Below are 5,000 nucleotides of genomic sequence, written 5' to 3'. Positions count from 1 at the left end.
ACAATCCACACTATCATTACCAGACCGGGAGGTCCACCCAGAAAACACAATATCCCACCCTTCCGACATCCGCACATTGCTCAGCTAAGCCACGAACACCCACACATGTCCTACACAGTGGTGCACCCAACATCACAATACTGCCTCCTGTCACAGCACACAAACAATGGCAGGAATGAAAGACACAGATCTGCCACAACCATGGAATCGGAGCGCCGCCTGTCATGAGCCAAAAGTGCATCCTGACGTGACAAATCGGATAATACCGCAGGCATCCAATTACGATAATCACTATCAACGAACCTGCCGCCCCCCCCCCCAATACACCTTTCCCTACAACAATGTGTATCTGAACCTACGCTATATCGTACCTTAACCTAACCTATATCGTACCTTAACCTAACCTATATCGTACCTTAACCTAACCTATATCGTACCTTAACCTAACCTATATCGTACCTTAACCTAACCTATATCGTACCTTAACCTAACCTATATCGTACCTTAACCTAACCTATATCGTACCTTAACCTAACCTATATCGTACCTTAACCTAACCTATATCGTACCTTAACCTAACCTATATCGTACCTTAACCTAACCTATATCGTGCCTTAACCTAACCTATATCGTGCCTTAACCTAACCTATATCGTGCCTTAACCTAACCTATATCGTGCCTTAACCTAACCTATATCGTGCCTTAACCTAACCTATATCGTGCCTTAACCTAACCTATATCGTGCCTTAACCTAACCTATATCGTGCCTTAACCTAACCTAATTTGTGCCTTAACCTAACCTAATTTGTGCCTTAACCTAACCTAATTTGTGCCTTAACCTAACCTAATTTGTGCCTTAACCTAACCTAATTTGTGCCTTAACCTAACCTAATTTGTGCCTTAACCTAACCTAATTTGTGCCTTAACCTAACCTAATTTGTGCCTTAACCTAACCTAATTTGTGCCTTAACCTAACCTAATTTGTGCCGTAACCTAACCTAATTTGTGCCGTAACGTAACCCATGTTGTGCCGTAACGTAACCCATGTTGTGCCGTAACGTAACCCATGTTGTGCCGTAACGTAACCCATGTTGTGCCGTAACGTAACCCATGTTGTGCCGTAACGTAACACATGTTGTGCCGTAACGTAACCCATGTTGTGCCGTAACGTAACCCATGTTGTGCCTTAACCTAACCCATGTTGTGCCTTAACCTAACCCATGTTGTGCCTTAACCTAACCCATGTTGTGCCTTAACCTAACCCATGTTGTGCCTTAACCTAACCCACGTTGTGCCTTAACCTAACCTACGTTGTGCCTTAACCTAACCTACGTTGTGCCTTAACCTAACCCATGTTGTGCCTTAACCTAACCCATGTTGTGCCTTAACCTAACCCATGTTGTGCCTTAACCTAACCCATGTTGTGCCTTAACCTAACCCATGTTGTGCCTTAACCTAACCCATGGTGTGCCTTAACCTAACCCATGGTGTGCCTTAACCTAACCCATGTTGTGCCTTAACCTAACCCATGTTGTGCCTTAACCTAACCCACGTTGTGCCTTAACCTAACCCACGTTGTGCCTTAACCTAACCCACGTTGTGCCTTAACCTAACCCACGTTGTGCCTTAACCTAACCCACGTTGTGCCTTAACCTAACCTACGTTGTGCCTTAACCTAACCCATGTTGTGCCTTAACCTAACCCATGTTGTGCCTTAACCTAACCCATGTTGTGCCTTAACCTAACCCATGGTGTGCCTTAACCTAACCCATGGTGTGCCTTAACCTAACCCATGGTGTGCCTTAACCTAACCCATGGTGTGCCTTAACCTAACCCATGTTGTGCCTTAACCTAACCCATGTTGTGCCTTAACCTAACCCATGTTGTGCCTTAACCTAACCCATGTTGTGCCTTAACCTAACCCATGTTGTGCCTTAACCTAACCCATGTTGTGCCTTAACCTAACCCATGTTGTGCCTTAACCTAACCCATGTTGTGCCTTAACCTAACCCATGTTGTGCCTTAACCTAACCCATGTTGTGCCTTAACGTAACCCATGTTGTGCCTTAACCTAACCCATGTTGTGCCTTAACCTAACCCATGTTGTGCCTTAACCTAACCCATGTTGTGCCTTAACCTAACCCATGTTGTGCCTTAACCTAACCCATGTTGTGCCTTAACCTAACCCATGTTGTGCCTTAACCTAACCCATGTTGTGCCTTAACCTAACCCATGTTGTGCCTTAACCTAACCCATGTTGTGCCTTAACCTAACCCATGTTGTGCCTTAACCTAACCCATGTTGTGCCTTAACCTAACCCATGTTGTGCCTTAACCTAACCCATGTTGTGCCTTAACCTAACCCATGTTGTGCCTTAACCTAACCCATGTTGTGCCTTAACCTAACCCATGTTGTGCCTTAACCTAACCCATGTTGTGCCTTAACCTAACCCATGTTGTGCCTTAACCTAACCCATGTTGTGCCTTAACCTAACCCATGTTGTGCCTTAACCTAACCCATGTTGTGCCTTAACCTAACCCATGTTGTGCCTTAACCTAACCCATGTTGTGCCTTAACCTAACCCATGTTGTGCCTTAACCTAACCCATGTTGTGCCTTAACCTAACCCATGTTGTGCCTTAACCTAACCCATGTTGTGCCTTAACCTAACCCATGTTGTGCCTTAACCTAACCCATGTTGTGCCTTAACGTAACCCATGTTGTGCCTTAACGTAACCCATGTTGTGCCTTAACCTAACCTATAATGTGCCTTAACCTAACCTAAAGTGCGCCGTAACCTAAACTATATTGCGCCTTAACCTGACGCACGTTGTCGCTGAACCTGCTCTGTAATTGTTATGCAACCCGTTAAAGTAGTGTAGTGTTGCCTAACCGCAACCCTCGCAATATAGTTCGCTACTCGCACTGCCCGGTCCCCTGTGTATCGCGTCATGTTAAACACCTTGCAGGTGTTGCTGACTTTCCACATGCTCCTGCTATACACTGTAGTGTGGATAGCAGCAGGACGTACATGCCCCCCCCCCCTTCCCCCCTGCCTTCGCAAGCTGGTCGGTGAGAAGTTTGCATGTTCAATGCCCTTCGCATGCCGACGTACTCAGCCTACGTTGTGGTACGGCCTGTCACCTGTCCGCCGATGTACGCAAAACCCACAAACTGTACTGCACATTGCTCCGTATGTACTGAATGATACATCGTGGCCCATGTGACCGTATGACGACAGCGCCTAGCAACGGCGGACCATACAGTCCAAATATTGTGCACGCAGCTACGTGTCGTCTCCCTATAAGAGCTGGATTGCAGTGTGGTACGCCATACAGACGTGTGGGAGGAACGGACGCCCTGGATGGCGATCAGCATGAGCAGTCTGTTGATGTAGTGGAGCGTGTATTCGGACGTAGTCGTCTCTTCTCACACACCGTGATAGCATGTTGCACCGCGTTCCACATCTGCGACATGCTGCAGAGGCGGGCTGACAGTCGTTCGCGCAATGGACACCGCATACGTACGGGGTCTACCTTCCACGTGTTCTCTAGGCGTGCACATGTTGTTGCGTCTATGTGGGCAGACGTAGTGTGTTGTGACACCTGACACAGGCATGCAATACTCGTTGCAAATGGCGATGGACGTGTACGTTTGCTGGTGACGTTACGCAAATGAACAACCGGTAACCCGTTGTGGTGCGGTTGTTCTCGCTAGAGGTGAATCAGTGTTGGCGACGATCGGTCGAGCTATTAACCGGTTGTTTCAGGGATACCCACCATGCCCACGAACGTGAAAGGGGACCCACCATGCCCACGAACGTGAAAGGGGATCTGGGTGTGAGGCGATACGCGGCGGTGGCTGGGTGGGACCGTCCCCGGCCGGTGAGGGGGGGCCGCCCGGCGTGCTGGCAGCGCGGTGCGTGGGCGCACGCGCTACAGCCGGCTGGTGGGGGCGGCCGGTGGCAGGCGCGCCGGCCGACGGACGCGGCAGGCGGCGCAGCTGCGCGCCGGCGCCCCCTGCTCGCGGCGCCTTGCGGCCAAAGTAGGTCCTCGCGGGCCCGGTGCGAAGCGCGGTGGCCATCTGCAGTGTGCTGGTCCGATTGAGGACTTTGTGCGCTGAGGATGCGCCGCCGCCCGGCGCTCGGCGCCGCGACGCCGTCTGCTGCTCGGTCGCCCCAGCGGTTCTCGCAGGTGGTTTGTATCGCAGCTGTGCGGACGTGTTGGCGCGTGCGCTGTGCTGGGAGAGTTCGCTTCGGCACCCAAGTAGGGCTTTTGTCCTTCTGTGGCGCTGGCGTTGGAGCTGCCGGTCACCGTAGGTGGCGCGTGTTGTCTCCCGCCGGCAATGCCACGACAGCACGCTCCCGGGCCTCTGTCGGCAGCGGCAAGCTCAGTTGGGAGCACGGGTGGTCGCACCTAAAGCGTCTACTCGCCTAACTCCGGGCGATTGCGCCTCTCTCGAACCCGACCAAGTACTTAGGACGGCGCTGCGCGCCGCCGGGACCTGAGAGGGTTTCGAGGTGTGTTGTGCAGGGGAGCTCAGCCTCCTCCTGTTTGCAGAATAATTGAGCGGACGCTTGCGTGTTCGCGCGGGCCCCCGGGACACACTCCCGGGCGGCCGGCTGCTCAGCTCTAGTTGACGCAGCTCCCTGGTTGATCCTGCCAGTAGTCATATGCTTGTCTCAAAGATTAAGCCATGCATGTCTCAGTACAAGCCGCATTAAGGTGAAACCGCGAATGGCTCATTAAATCAGTTATGGTTCCTTAGATCGTACCCACGTTACTTGGATAACTGTGGTAATTCTAGAGCTAATACATGCAAACAGAGTCCCGACCAGAGATGGAAGGGACGCTTTTATTAGATCAAAACCAATCGGTCGGCTCGTCCGGTCCGTTTGCCTTGGTGACTCTGAATAACTTAGGGCTGATCGCACGGTCCTCGTACCGGCGACGCATCTTTCAAATGTCTGCCTTATCAACTGTCGATGGTAGGTTCTGCGCC

General features: G+C 51.2%; 1 non-coding gene across 1 annotated transcript in view; it reads left to right on the top strand.

Annotated features, from left to right (window-relative positions):
• The first annotated feature begins 4,644 nt into the window (after nt 1-4,644).
• Nucleotides 4,645-5,000, top strand: part of LOC126436292 (small subunit ribosomal RNA) — a 1,909-nt gene continuing 1,553 nt past the window's right edge. The window contains exon 1 of the ribosomal RNA XR_007580567.1: nt 4,645-5,000. This exon is cut by the window's right edge and continues 1,553 nt beyond it. This is a non-coding gene — a ribosomal RNA (small subunit ribosomal RNA).

This window comes from Schistocerca serialis, unplaced genomic scaffold, assembly GCF_023864345.2.
Source record: "Schistocerca serialis cubense isolate TAMUIC-IGC-003099 unplaced genomic scaffold, iqSchSeri2.2 HiC_scaffold_1234, whole genome shotgun sequence".
NCBI classification, from domain to species: Eukaryota; Metazoa; Arthropoda; class Insecta; order Orthoptera; family Acrididae; genus Schistocerca; species Schistocerca serialis.
Note: the sequence above shows the minus strand (reverse complement) of the source record. Positions and strands in the feature narration are given on the sequence as shown.